General features: G+C 36.1%; 1 long non-coding RNA gene across 1 annotated transcript in view; it reads right to left on the reverse strand.

Moving 5' to 3' along the window:
- Positions 1-13,709, reverse strand: part of LOC144324195 (uncharacterized) — a 187,377-nt gene extending 173,668 nt beyond the window's left edge. The window contains exon 1 of the long non-coding RNA XR_013389711.1: positions 13,642-13,709. This is a non-coding gene — a long non-coding RNA (uncharacterized LOC144324195). The remainder of the gene's footprint in view (positions 1-13,641) is intronic.
- Positions 13,710-15,885: the final 2,176 nt, after the last annotated feature.

Below are 15,885 nucleotides of genomic sequence, written 5' to 3' on the forward strand. Positions count from 1 at the left end.
TATTTTCTTTTCTCTTGATGCTTTTAAAATTCACTGCTTTTTGCTATTTTAATTGCTTTGTGTCTTGGTGTGGATCTGTAAGGGTTGATTTGGTTGGGGTTCTCTGGGCCTCTTGGATCTTAATTTCTCTTTCTGTCCCTAGATTTGGGAAGTTTTTAGCTATTATTTCTTCAAATAAATTTTTCACCCCCTTTTCTCTCTCTTCTCCCTCTGAGATCCCAAGAAAGTGAATATTACTGTGCTTGATGGTGTCACTGAATTCTGTAAGTGTACTTTCATTTTTATTATAACTTTTCTCTCTCCTATTCAGCTTGATTGCTTTCTGTTGCTCCGTTCTCCAGGCCACTGACCTGTTCTGTTTCCTATAATCTACTATTTATTTCATGATTTATTTTTAATTTCAGTTATTAAGTTCTTCATCTATGATTGGTTCTTTTTTATTTTAAGATTTTATTTATTTATTCATGAGAGACAGAGAAAGAGAGAGGAAGAGACACAGGCAGAGGGAGAAGCAGGCTCCATGCAGGGAGCCTCACATGGGACTCGATCCCGGGTCTCCAGGATTGGGCCCTGGGCTGAAGGCGGCGCCAAACCGCTGAGCCACCCGGGCTGCCCTATGATTGGTTCTATTTTATGTTTTCTCTCTCTTTGTTAAGGGTGTATTTGAGGTCCTATACTCTTTTCTCAAGTTTAGCGAATATCTTTATGACAATTACTTTAAATTCTCTGTTAGGTATATTATTTATCTCCATTATGTTTAGCTCTCTTGGTATGATTTTGTCTTGTTCTTACATTTGAGACCTATTCCTCTGTCTCCTCTTTTTGTCCAACTCTCTGAGTCTGTTTCTATGTGTTAGGAAAGTCAGCTTTTGTTGTCTTTTGTTCTTGAAAGTAAACAAGGCCTTATGAAGAAGTCCTGTAGTGCCATGCAGTGCAGTGTCCCCTGTTTACAAGAACCTGGTGTTGCAGGGGTGTCTCTTATGTGTGTCACTTTGCCTTATGGGTGAACTGCTTTTGTCTTCAGTCTAGTTGTCTATGATGGGCTTGTTTTGCCTGTTGTGGGTAGGCATTGGTCCCTGTATTGTTAGTGGGACAGTCTGTGCCTGCCTTGGACTTTAGTTGAGTCAGACCAGACATTTGCCATAGATGTAGTTGCAGCCAACTGCTGGGTGCTTTGCCTCTGTTTTCCCCTGAGAAGTTTTTGTCACTGTGTGGGACCTGTAGTCAGACCAGATGTCTGCTTCCAGCCCACTATTGGGGCCACAGTTGGACTAGTTTATGTGGTTATTTTACCATTTCCCTGAGACAAGAGGAAGTTTGGAATCATGCTGGTCCCTGTTGGAGCTGCTTGCACCCTGACAGGCTTTTGGCACAACTTTGGAGGGTTCCAGCCAAGGCCATATTGGAGGAGGCAGGTCTACAGGAGAATGAAATGGGGGGGAAATCCAGTGTTAGCTAGATTTGTGCAGGTCTGTTGTGGGGGGATACCTGGAACCAAGGCTGGCTGGAGGGGCCTGCTAGCAGAACACAGGGATAGGGTTTAGTGTTAGCAAGTCATTTCAGGGAATGTTAGTACTGCACTGGTGTCTCACTGTCTAGGCTGGGGCCCAGGGAAGGGAAATGGCACCAGGCAGTTCCTTCATTCCTGAAAAATCTGCCATCAGTCCTGGCCCCTCCAGCATAAGCCCTGAAATTACTAGGCAACTCACTCTCCCATATACCCCCTCGTGTTTTTCAAACTCTGCTTTTATGCTATATCTCTAAAGTCCTGTTTGTTGTATTGTCTATTTAAGGGAGGAGACTCAATTTCCTATTATCCTCCCGGCTCTCCCAGAGCCAAGCCCACTAATTTTTAAAATTCCAGGTTGAGTTAAGCCTTGCAGATTATAAGAAGTAGTGAAATTATGCCATTGTGATTTTCTTGTGGGTTCCTAGTGCTGAGGTGCTTTGTGTGAGGGTCTGGTCATTTGCTTTTCCATGTTCAGGGTATCTCTCCCTTCTGTAGATAGTCCCACGAGTCCATATGTCTCCTGAACTACATCTCTGCCCTTCCTATCCTCTTGGATATGGCCTCTTCTCTACATTTAGGTATGGAGTGTCTGTTCTGCCAGTCTTTGGGTTGTTTTCTGGGTCATTTACTCTGACATGGGTGTTATCTAGTTGTATCAGTGAGACAAGGTGAGCTTAGGGTCCTCCTACACTGCCATCTTCCCGGAACGTTGACAGATACGGGTTTTGTTTTGTTTTGTTTTTAATAAACTAATAATACTATGAAAAAGGCAAAAGAAAAGAAAAGTCAGAAGCAAAGAGAAATAATTTTAAAAGCTAAAATATGCTCAATCTTTTTAATAGTAATATAAATTCAAAAAATTAAAAATAAATTATAAAATTAATAAAATTTTAAAAAATAAAAAATAGTAACATAAATTTAAAAAAAGACTTTGGTTTCATTACAGTATGGGGAGAGTTATCATATATTGAAAGAGCTCAAAAGGTGGGGGATACATGCTACTAATGTATTCAATAGATAATTTATACAACTTATATTGAAGATGTATCTGACAATAAAAACAAACAATATATGCCATTCAACTCACAAATACCTTATCTTGAAATATATCCTAAATAATATGAAATGATGTACCAATATACATGAAACTAATATCCATTGAAGAGTGTTTATACTAAACATTGAATAGAGGTTTTATTAATTTATTAAATAATTTGCAATATCTTTTTTTAATGATATTGCATGCAGACTCTATAAAAATTAGAACTAAATGTATTGACATGAAAAGCAACTGGTGACATAGTATATAGTCAGATACAGATAGACAGATTGAGAGTAATATAATATATATACCAGACTTAGGTTGTTCAGTTGGGTTGGTAGAGATCTAGTAAACAGTAGAACATGCAAAGGATGCACATAAAATTATGTTGTAAGTGAACTAGTGCAATTTCCCAATTCTTTTCAAATTCTTCAATATGGTGGGCTTCAATTTTGGTGAGCAATGTCTTTGGAAAGAGAAGAGGAAAGAAACCACATGTTTATAGTTTCACAAGTTTGGGCTGGTAGTGGAATAAACCTAAGCATTTAAGTATCTCTCTGCTGATAAATTCATATCCTTTTGGAGTAATAATTTAATAGTTCTGTGTACTGTGCTTTCCCTTATTCCTGTATCATTAGTCATAGAAATCTGGCCAATGGCCTTCAGCAAGGCTATATTTTTATTATTTTGTTCAAATACCAAGTGATGCATTTGGCTAAAGTCTTCTTTTGCTCCAGAGAAATATTTTTGAGTCTATTATTCCTTTATCTTTGGTGGGGGTTATGTATTTGCACCTCAAACATCTTTTGGTTCCTCTTTCTCTGCTGCTATGAAGGATAGAATAAACTTTGGGAATCATGTTCCAATAAGAATCATTGGTTTTGCTCCGCAGAATGAGCTGCCCACTTGAGTGCACTCAGATTTTTTTTTTTTTCACTTAACCAGAGATCTGAAGACTCAGGCATCCCACTCAGGGGCTGCTTTCCCAATATCAGCTGTCATTCAGAATATGCATTAATTTTCAGCATTACAGTCTTCTATCATTTCCTCAAATGTGTGGTCTATTAATTTTCATTATTTTTCTTTTTCCCCTCCTGAGCAAACTATTTTGTGACTATTGACAAACATATTCTAAATTTATCTGGAGAGACAAAAGGCTCAGAGTAGTCAACACGATATTGAGGGAGAACAGAGTTGGAGGGCTGATGTTATCAGTTAACTTCAAGACTTCAAGTTAACTTGAAGTTAACTTCAAGACTAAGAACCGGTGGCTCAGCGGTTTAGCGCCACCTTCAGTCCAGGGCCTGATCCTGGAGACCCCGGATGGAGTCCCACATCAGGCTCCCTGCATGGAGCCTGCTTCTCCCTCTGCCTGTGTCTCTGCCTCTCTCTCTGTGTCTCTCATGAATAAATAAAATCTAAAAAAAAAAAAAAAAGACTAAGAAGCTACAGTAAACAAGACAGTGTGGCATTGGTAAAAGGATAGACATATAGATCAATGGAACAGAACAGAGAGCCCAGGACTAGACCCATACAAATACAGTCAAAGGAGCAAAGACGACAGAATGGGACAAAATGGTCTCTTCAACAAATGGTGCTGGAACAACAGGACATATACATTTAAGAAATGAATCTAGTCACAGATATTGTGTGTGTTACCAAAATAAAATAAATATAGATCACAGACCAAAATGTGACATTCTGAAAAAAGACAGCCTAGGAGAAACCTAGCTGATCTTGAGTATGGTGATGACTCTAGGTCCAACACCAAAGACACAGTCCATGATAAAAATAGATGAGATATACTTCATTAAAATTGAAAATTTTTTGCTCTGCAAGAACCATGTTAAGAGAATCGGAAGACAAATCACAGACTGGGAGTGGGAACCTTATTTGAAAAAGAGACATATGATAAAGGACTGGTATCCAAAATAAAAGGAACACTTAAAACTCAACAAAAAGCAAGTTAAAGATGGGCCAAAAACCTTAAGAGACACCTCACCAGACATGACACACAGATGGCAATTAAACACGAGAAGATGCTCCATATCATATGTCATCAGGGTAAGGCAAATTAAAACAGCAGTGAAATACTACTGCACACCTTTTAGGGTGGTCCAAGTCCAGAATGCTGACAACACCAAATGCTGGCAAAGATGTGGAGCAATGGCAACTTTCATACATTTCTGGTGGGAAAGCAAATATCACAGCCATTTTAGGAAGAGTTTGGTATTTTCTTACAAATCTAAACCTTATGATCCTGTAGTTGTGCTCCTTAATATTTATCCAAGGAATTGAAAACTTATGTTTACACAAAAGCCTGCACACAGATAGTTTATAGCAGCATTATTCAAATGTCAAAACTTGGGAGCAATCAGGATGTCCTTCAAAAGGTGAATGAATAAACTGGTACATCCAGACTGTGGGATGGTGTTTAATGTTAAAAGGAAATGAGCTACCAAGCCTTGGAAAAAAACATAGAAGAACCTTAAAAGACACACTACTAAATGAAAGAAGCCAATCTGAAAAAGCAATGTACTAATATAATTCTAATTACATAACATTTGAAAATTTAAAAAAAAATGGAAACATGGAGACTAATAAGATCAATGATTGTCAGGAGTTAAGAGGGAGGAAAGGATGAATAGGTGGAACACAGATGATTTCTGGGGCAGAGAAACTACTCTCTATGATACTGTAATGGTGGAGATATATATATATATATATATATATATATATATATATATATATATATTTGTCCAAACCTGTAGCTTTTACACCAAGAGCGACCCTGAATGTAAATTTTAGACTTTGGGTATTAGTGATGTGTCAAGGTAGGTTCATAAATTATAATAAAAGTACCACTCTGCCGTGGGATGTTGATGGTAAAGGAGGCTATGCATGTGTGGGGGAAAGGGGTAGATGAGAAATCTCTGCACCTTCTCTTCAATTTTGCTGTGAAGCTAAAATTGCTTTATAAAGTCTTTAAAAGTATATTAGCTATGGGTAAATTTGAAGAAAAAAAACTAGAAAAATGTAAAATAAGAATTTGTGTTAGATTTTAGTTATAGTGTCCAGGAAAATTAAAAAGAAAGAAAAAAAAACACCTGGATATTTGGGTAAAGTTCAGAAAAACATGAGAATACTTATAATGGTAAAAATACTCTTCTAAGAAGAAGAAACACAATACACCAAGGCTCTAAGATAGTGGCTTTCAACAAGAAACTACTCTTGTTGAAACTCTAGGACATTTGGCAGCGTTTGGATGTAGTTTGTCACAGAACGTAGGGTAGGGCTTTCTTCTAGCACCTAGTGAGTACAGTCCCCTATGACAGAACAGTCCCCTATGACAAAGAATTATCCAGCCCAAATATCTAGTGAGTAATGCTGATGTCGAGAATTCCTGCCTTCAGATGATAATGTGTCTGTCCTTCTCAAAATAGCAAGGAGACTGGTGGGGCTGGATCAGAGTGAGAGGAAGAGTGAGAGCTCTAGAACATGAGAGAGAACATTGAAGGAAAAGGAAGCACACCCTCTTGAGAGAGGGGCAAGGACTACACGGTTTGCAGCAAAGTAGTGCCATCAGCCTACACATCAGCCGACACAGGATCCATGTGCTGGAGGAGAAAGTCGGCTGTGCTAGGTGGCAAGGGGAAATGTGGGCAGCCTATGTAAGAGGCCATCTACAATAACCCAGGCAAGCAGTCATGGACCATGCTATAGCAAGGGGGAGATGAGACGTGGCCAAAATTTGAATACATTTTGAAGATGGAAAAGATTCCTTACCATATTAAATATGGGGAGAGAAAAAGAGAGAAAGAAATTGAGATAAGGAAAGAAAGAACAGCAACAGCAAAAGCAAATTTGCTGTTGCCTGAGATAGGAAAGCCTCTGATGGAGGTACTGACTGTCAGAAACTCAGTTCTCTGCATTAGTTTTGAAATCAAATCTATCTTTACATCAATATTTGAGTTCCTATGATTGTGCCTGTTTCACAAGTTTGAAAACATCTAAGAAAGAAATTTGGGAGTTGAGTTGGTGTGTGGGTGTCTAAATTATTTGTTATAAATACAACAGTTGCAGAAACTGGAGATATTTAAATAGTGAAATTAGAATCCATAGAAGAGAACAGGTAGATGCCTCTTGATTTTGATAACCTTCTATTTGGAAAAAGGACAAAAATTATTCAGGAGTGTCCCACAAGACAGACTTTAGAACAATGGGAGGAACTTATAAGATGGCAGATTTTGACTCGAATATAGTTAAAAAAAAATAAGAGGAGGAGGAGAAGGATGGGAGGGGAAGGCGAAGGGAAAGGGGGAGAGGGAGGTGCTTAAAAATAATGGGACAACCAGTTAGTGAGGTCTTTGTTTGCTATTAGTAGTTCATGCTAAATGTGAATGATTGTCTCTCACAAATATTCTTGGATTGGAAGAGATAGATTTTTAACATCCTGTTCACTCAAAGTATGAAATAGAAAATACCTTTTACTGCCATTCACTATTGTGTTTCCAAGCCTTACTAGTAATACAATCTACTAATGCACCACACTCAGGTCCTTGGCTGTCAGTGCATGTGGAAAATATGCCAAATTGTATTCAACAGTATTTATCTACGCTGAGATTTACTACATGTTAGTATGAGTTCCAGTTTTAGCAAATGACTCAAGTCCAATAAACAGCATTAAACTATCTTTTCTTGACTCTTAGTGAATTAACACAAATCCTTTTATTCATAAATATGCACAAAGCAATGATAATTTTCACCCCAATATAATTACTAGTGCAGTTCTTTTCCCAGGTGCTATTGTTAGAGAAAGTTATACCTTCTAGACTCAGAACTGTCTGAAGAAATCCATTTTGTTAGTTGTCTCTAGTCAGCAGTATTTAGTATTTTTGGTCAAAGATAAATATTATCTGGAGGGCATTGTACACTTTGTTCTTGATTTTAAAATGTGCAAATATGAGAAGCTAGTGTCTATTTTTTGCAATTACTAACTTTTTCTTGAATGAGAAAGATATGATTACAGCTACATTTCCTAACATTGTCAGTTAGGAATTTAGGAATGCCTGAAGCAATCTGAAACTACTTTAGCTGCTTTGGGCTATTTTAGAAAATAATTTGATACATTTTTTTGAGCATTCCAGAGGGGTATGACCCTTTTCTTTAATGGCTGCAACTTGAATTCTTACCTGTACTTTGGTATGGAGTTTGGTATGAAATATGAAGAATATGTGAAGAAATTAATAATTAATAACCATCAGCATTATGCTTTTCTTTTAACACTTAAGAGTTAGTGGTAAAGCGGATCTAGATTAAGAAGCTATTGCTTCCATTATTTTGAGGATGTTTCTCCTTATATTATTTCCTGAGCATCTTGATCTGCACTTAGTTTTTCTTCTTTAAAATCAGGACTATAGTTGGTGATAATAGAAAACTTCAGGCATTTTTATCAGCTTACACTTTGGCAGGACAGGCTGCTGTGACAGGTAAAGATCCCCCCCCAAATGCTGATTCTCCTTGCACAATTGGTTCATCATTTTGACAGAGAAATCAACCCAAAAGGCAAGAAAACTATTTTTGGATGGTGCTAACTTTTTTTTTTTCTTTGACAGCACATACCATCATTGTTGTCAAAACTGCTTGGAAACACAGACACAAACCTATTGTATACTTTTGTTTTATTTGGCAGCGTCAGAATAGTTGATATTTTACAGTAGCTTATATCCCTAGCTTATTCCAGTAAAAACTTCTCACAACAGACAGTAAGCATTCACATTAATAATAACTCTACAACCGGGAGTTCAAATTCTAACTTTTTCTTCAAATATGGAATTTTAAACAAAAAACAGTGAGTAAAGAATTGGGCTACACAACTTATACACTAAGCAAAGAAACTTTTTGTGGACTTGCATAGGTAATTCACCTCTCTGTGCCTATTTTCTCATCTGCAAAAAGGGATAGTCATACTCCTTCTGTTAGTCACAGGGAAGGAGCACACAAGTAACCATATGTGAAGGTGCTGACAAACCAGATGTGTCTTTATGAATATAAGTTGATTAGCCATTATCAATATATTACTCTATATGATATCTCTCTTTTCATTAAGCCTAGACATAATTCTAAGGACAAAAGAGCCTTTCTCGTTGGGTCAATCTTTGGGCCCCCCCTTTTGTGCATAATGGAGTTAATAAGGGGACACTGAAAAATAGAGAAACCCAAGACAACATATTATCCTACAGCTAATATCACTTAAAGAAAAGAGGGTCAGTGAGAGAACAACTTAAGAGGAATGGAAGGAAAAGTGGGCCGTGTGTGTGTGTGTGTGTGTGTGTGTGTGTGTGTGAAAGAGAGAGAGAGAGATTGACTTGTGGCTTTGTGTGTGAGGGACGAACTCGGAGCAATAAACAGGGCCAAGTTGAGGGTCTTATAAGGGAAAGGAGTTGTGCAAGCGTAAGGTCGGATCCTGTCCTTAAGTAACATTTCAATATTTTGTTCACCATGGATTTTTTTGCATTAACTTTGATTTTATAAGACTGCATTGAAATAAATAGGATTTGTGTTTATTATTGAGATTTTTAATGCCTATTTAAATTTTTTATCTGAAGTCTTGACTCTTGCCTCCCCCTCGTCTCTGCCTCAACTTGGCAAACGGAGATGCGGTAGGGCTTTGGAAGTTTGGTTTTCTTTTTTAATGCATACAAGTAATTGAAAACGCTGCTTACCATTTTCTCATGGACTTAGATAAAATTTTGTTTCAGATAATTTTGGGGAGTCAGGCTACAATTTCTTTGAATGTGCCTCCTTTTAAAAGTGAGGTCATAAACCAGCTTCTTGTTGTTGTTGTTTTGTGTTTATTTTTTTGTAAGAAGTTGCATAGGCTATAGTAAAAACTCTAATTCAGAAATCAGAAGAAAATCAAATGCTATACTTTCAAGTTACATAATATTTTTTGGTTATTAAAAGCTAATTGTGCCTTCTGAGAAAAAGAAAGAAAAGAAAAAAGAGAAGGAAGGAAAGAAAGAAGAAATGAATTTCTGTAGACAAAGAACTTTATGTGATACAAAAATATAACATAAAAATTCAGAAATTAAAGTTAGAAAATCATCTTCACTATTCAGGCAGTTGCATTAATGACAAGCTCAACTGGAGCAAAAAGGTACACATAAAAGGGGTCTATGATAACATATATATGAAAGAGAAATAATTAGGATATTTCATATTTTTATGAACAACTCAAAACCCTAAATGGTGATCTGGAATTAAAATGTTGAAGGTTGAAAAATAATTCAAAATATATTCAGGAATATCTCCAATTATCTTGATTTTTCTAATACATGTTCACAACTGGCCAAAGTCTCAGAGAGAAGATAGAGATCTCTATCCATAACGGAGTTCATGATAAAGGGGTGATAGCACAGAGATCACCATGCATCTTCTCCCCTCTTAGTCAGAGCTACACATTAATGATTTAATTTCTCAACTTGTAGCTGGCAACCCATGCAAGATTTCATTTTAAAAAAAATCTTCCCTGAATCTCTTCATAAAAGCTGTATCTTTGAAAAAGTTCAGGATTGTCCCATGATATTTCATTTTAAAATTTGAATCATGCCATTTTTCAATTTATTTTGAAGTATCAGAAACTTGAAATAGATTGTACACACATTTATTTTGTTTAATTAACATGTGTGTCCAAAAATAGCATCAGTTGAGAAATTATGCAATTGCACAGTTAAAGGACATATTCTATCACTCTCATTCTATGAGTTTCACAAAATGTTGAGACATTGAATTTATATTTGGTTAAATGGTATTGATAGCACTACTTTTTCTAAGTTCTTAAAATAGACTCGTAAGAATCTAAAATCTCAGAGATAAATATTAAAGTTTAAACAAAAAAGAAATTGCCAAAAGCTATCTTTGATCAAACATAGTTTTATTCTCATTTGAAAGACTAAATAAAATAATTACTAAGGAATACAGCAACAGACTAAATGGAAAGAATTTAACAAGGGATTTTATTTCCAGTGGGTTTGAAGAACAAAGGATAGAGGTGTAAGTTTTAGACATTCCTTTGCTGATATCTCATGATTCCTTTTTTTCTTTTCATGTGGACAAGAGAGATTATTTTTTTTAATTTTTATTTATTTATGATAGTCACAGAGAGAGAGAGAGAGAGAGAGAGAGAGAGGCAGAGACATAGGCAGAGGGAGAAGCAGGCTCCGTGCACCGGGAGCCTGACGTGGGATTCGATCCCGGGTCTCCAGGATCGTGCCCTGGGCCAAAGGCAGGCTTTGCTAAACCGCTGCGCCTCCCAGGGATCCCGACAAGAGAGATTCTATATGCTTCTGACTCATTGCAAGACTCCTATAATTCCATGCAGAGCATCCCATGACTCTAAGCAGCCCTGTTCCTATCCTGGCATCACCAACAAAAGTAACACACTAATAGTTATGCCTCAATTAAAAGATGAGGTTTGAAAACAGTCTTTGATAGATTTACTGAGTTTCTAAAGGGACTCTTCAGTATATTTCTTGACTTTCTAAAGGAAAGATGGAGAGAGAAAGAAGAATACAGTGGGAAAGAGGATGGGGAAGAGAAGAAACTATTGGAAAAAGATTGAGGGGGGAAAGGCAGGAAAAGATCAAGAGATGAAGAAGGAGACAACTGAAAAGTAAAATTAGTTTCTTTAGCCATCTTGGATGTTTCATATGTTACTCTAGAATCATTTTTGACTTAGCAAAAAGGAAAAGTCACTAATTGTCAGAAAGAAAGAGAGAGGATGGAAAGAGAGAGGGAGGAAGAACAAAAAAAAAAAAGGAAGGAGAAAGGGAGGGAGGAAATTCTTCTCTAGATGTTCACCAAGATTAGATTTAAAAATTCAAAAGTAGTTGGCTCATTTTGTCCTCAGTTGAAAGCTTCAGTGTTTCAATTCATTTTAGAAGAAAGGAAAACGAAAGCAGGTAGTAGGATTCAAGCAATTCTGGATAAAAGCTCCACCTCATTATTGACAATGGAAGTTCAAGGTTGAAATGGAAATAGCTTATAGATCCACCCCACTTTCTTATCACATATTCTGTATGGGGTGTGTGTGTGTGTGTGTGAGAGAGAGAGAGAGAGAGAGAGAGAGAGATGTTTGATAACAGTCTAAGGAATAGATAAAAACTGATACTTTTTTTTTAAGATTTTATTTATTTGTTTATTCATGGAGGGGGCAAAGGGAGAAGCAGCCTCCCTGTGGAGCAGGAGCTGAATGCAGGATTCGATCCCAGAACCCTGGGATCATGATCTGAGCCAAAGGCAGATGCTTAGCTCAGCTGCTTAGTCATCCAGGCACACAAAAGCTGATAATTTTCAAGTTCTTAACATTAATTATTTAACTTTAAGAAGAAGGTAAGAGTATTATCCCCATTTTATAGTCAGAGAAATTCAAGTTTAAAAGAAATAACTTGTTCATGGTCACAGAGTTATAAACTATCAAACTTGGCTTTAAATCTAAAGTTTTCTGACACTGCGTTTATTTAGCACTGCTGCACAGTTACATTTTCATTCCTATATCCAACGCACCTTTTTCATTTATTAACTGGCATTATATCTGCAACAGGTGCATTGGTGGATCATGTCCTCCTTCTTGAAGCCCTCATTTCCCATGATTGGCTTAACATTTTTCTCTCTTGTGAGTTTCTTTTTTTCTCTCTCTCTCTCTTTCTTTCTACCTCTAGGCTTTCCACCCCCAACCCCATGGCCTTTGTTATGTTTATTTTCACTATAACCCAGGATTCTCTTGCAAGCTTTTTTTTTTTTTTTTCTCTTTCTACACACACTATTACTTGGTTGGAGATGTATCCCCTTCTACAGTGCACATAGAAGTGCAATTATAACTCCCATGCAGAGATTCCTGACTCTCTAGCTATAGTCCATTTACCTGTCCAATATACTAAAGTTCTTGAATTTGCTTTCTTAGGCATCTGAAATCCAAACATCAGTGGAGTTATTTTTCACTCTAAACCTTTTGTTGCAGTTACATTCCCTATATCAATGATGGCTATTAGCTCACAACCAAATGTGGGAAGTTGGCCATTATAACTTCTGAATCTTTCATCCTAGCAATCTTTGGTGATTTTATTCCTTTGTAGCCTTAAAATAAGTGCTCTTTTGAAAGGCATAGTAACCTCTCCTAATTCCTATAAGGACCAAAGGGAATATTTCTCAAATGTAGTATGTGACCTATATCATCAAAGCCAAAGGAAAACTACTTTTCTTTTTCTTTATGGGTTTTTTTGCAAACAAAATTGAAGTGCAGACTATGACTTAAATGAAGGATCTTTGTAACAGCTGGAAAACTCAGTAACTCAAGAGAACAGCAGTTTCACCTCTGGTTTCCTCAGGCTGCCATTTGTTGCTTGGATACATGCACATCTTTGTTTCTGACTGTGCTCTCAATGTGAGTCTCCTGTCTAACACCCAGCATGCAACCAAGAAATGGAAATGTGGTGCTAGCATTCCAGTAGTGGGGTGATATATAGAACTAGTGTCTTTGACTTTCTTAACGCTAATTAATTTCTTTTTTAAGGGCTGTTGTAGACTTTATAGAGCCTGAAAACTGCTTTTCAAAATGTCCGTATGGCATTGATTCTGAAAATCTAGAGAAAGCATAACTCATACACACAAACACACTCACACACTCATCCTTCATCTTCCACCCCCTGAGCCCTACACACACAATTGCTAGGAAACAAAGAGTGAGTAATATAATCAACAATAGACTTGACTTCAGGTAGTTGAAATTATCTAGGGTGGCAAGCTGTGTTTTCAGTATTGGCTGGTGTATCCAGTAGGCATGGGAAATATCTGGAAATCATATTAGCAAGGAATAAATTGTTGGTGGGATGGAAATGCAGATTATTTTTATGACTTGCTCCAAAATATTTCAGTAGTCTAAGAGTCAGATCTGTTCCCTAGTCATGAAAGCTCACTCCACAAGACAGAGCAGAAGGCAGCATGCCATTCTAGCAGATGTCTTACTTCTGCAACAAATATGTAGTACGAACGTGAAATAGGCCTTGGGAGGTGTCCTGATGCTGCTGACAATAAAAAAAAAAAAAAAAAAAAAAAAAAAAAAAAAAAAAAAAAAAAAAAAAAAAAAAAAAAAAAAACTTTGTTCTGGGAACACACATGTTTCCTTATTTGGTTAGGACCAGTTTCTGTGAGGATTTGGTGGTCTGGGAGGAAGTTGCTAATACCGCTTGCCCATCAGTTCATCAGATGTTTCTCAATATCACCTATGAATAAAGTTTAGATTCAAGCTGTGGTTCTCAACCCTGATTCCTGGCTGCAGCATTTGACAAAATTAATGGAATGTTTGTCAGTATCCTCCGTTGGACCATATGTGCCTTGATGATGGAGACTGTGCTTAATTAATCTTGGTGTTTCTAGAATCCATTACAATGTCTGAAACACATTTGGCATTCAACAAATATTGCTATCCAAGGACATTAATTCAGCTGATGGGAACTTATTTTCAAGCAAAAGTTTTGACTTTTTTGAGTTATAAATAAGTGCAATTATTTAAAAAATAATGCAATTATTTTAACAATAAAAGGGTTATTCTCAGCTGAAGTATTTAAATATTGAGGAAAATTAAGTAGTGTATTAGTTTGCTAGGAACGTCAAAACAAAATATCACAGACTGGTTGACTTAACAAATTTATTTTCTCACAGTTCTGGAAGCTGGAAATCCATAGTAAGGTGCTGGCGGGTTTGGTTGCCCCAGGACCACTATCTTTGGCTTATTGACAGCCACCTTGCTGTGTCTTCACATGGTCTTTCCTCTGTTGCACATCTCCCTGGTATCCTTTTCTTATAACAACACCAGTCCTATAGATTCAGGCTCTTCATTAATTAAGCTCAAGTAACTTTATTCCCTTTTAGAGACCCATCTCCAAACACAGTAGGTTTAAGGGTTACGGTTTCAGCACATGGATTTGGGGAGAACAAAATTCTGTCCATAATAAACAGGATAATATATTGCTCTTAGTTTGCTTCAGACTTATTTTTTATTATTTTATTCATATTTACATCATGCACAAGTGAAATATTTTTACCTCTCTGTGTAGAGGTAGAAAAAATATGCTTCAAAAACTTTCCATCTGAAGACACTGTATTTGCTACAGTTCTTTTATCATTTTATAATAAATATGGTTAAACAAACACATTTAAATCATAGGAATATGTGATGTCCAACACTGAATAAAATTTCACAATGTCTATATTTGGTAGAGGGGATAGAAACGAAAGGATGTGACATTTTAAATCCAATGTATCCCTTTGTTAAAGATGCTTTATATTACTTTTCATAACATACCCTCTTGCCAAAAAAAAAAAAAAAAGCTTTATCTTTGTCCTGAGTTCCACATATAAAAAAAGGTCTGCTTAGGTATCTTCAAATGTGACTCATGCTATTATTTTGTGATATCAATGATATGTGACATGTTAAATTGCATAACACTCAAAGCAAGTTTATCTTGACATTTATGAGTAATGACATTTACAGAGAATAAAAAAATGAAATAGCTTATTGTTTTGTTTTCTCTGATTTCAGAAACATTATTAGAGACTTCTAAATCAATATAAAACTGGGAAACACAGACATTTAGATATTGAAAAATCTAAATGGATTTAGTATGCTTAAACTACCAAAACATGTATTGCATCCCAGATTGTGTTCAAACAAGAAATTGTGGCTTAAAAAAAAAATACAAGCAACAAATGTACAAATGGAAGATCCATAAAAACTTTAATTTGTGATAATTTTCAATATATGTTCAGTTGCAATGTCTTTTTAGGTGTCATTCAAACACAGCTTTATCTAGTCATTGGTTTGTCAAATTTTGCATTAGGTTTCTTAATCACTTCTTAGGGATTTTCAGAGGATTTTTTGAAAACTAAATAAAAGTGTGCATGAGTGAGCTAATTTGTAAGAGAGAATTTTCTAAGCAGCTATGTAGTTCTCTAGAAGTAAACTAGATCACTTTGGAAATAATTCACTCTTGTGTAGATGTATGAAATCAACCCAATCTTAAATCTATAATAAATAGATTAAAAATAAATCTACAAGAAAATCTTAATGCAGCAATTAATAGGCATACTCTAGAATCATTTCCACAAAATGAAAGGAAAGTAGATGTTTTTGATACTGTCCTAATCAGTATTATATACATTATTACATTTTCTATCTGCAACAATCTTTTAATGTAAAATGTAATATCCTTAATTTGAACGATAAGACATCATGGTAAATGTGATTCTTAAATATCAACTGCATAGCTTATGG

This window comes from Canis aureus, chromosome 1 (genome assembly GCF_053574225.1).
Source record: "Canis aureus isolate CA01 chromosome 1, VMU_Caureus_v.1.0, whole genome shotgun sequence".
Lineage (NCBI taxonomy): Eukaryota > Metazoa > Chordata > Mammalia > Carnivora > Canidae > Canis > Canis aureus.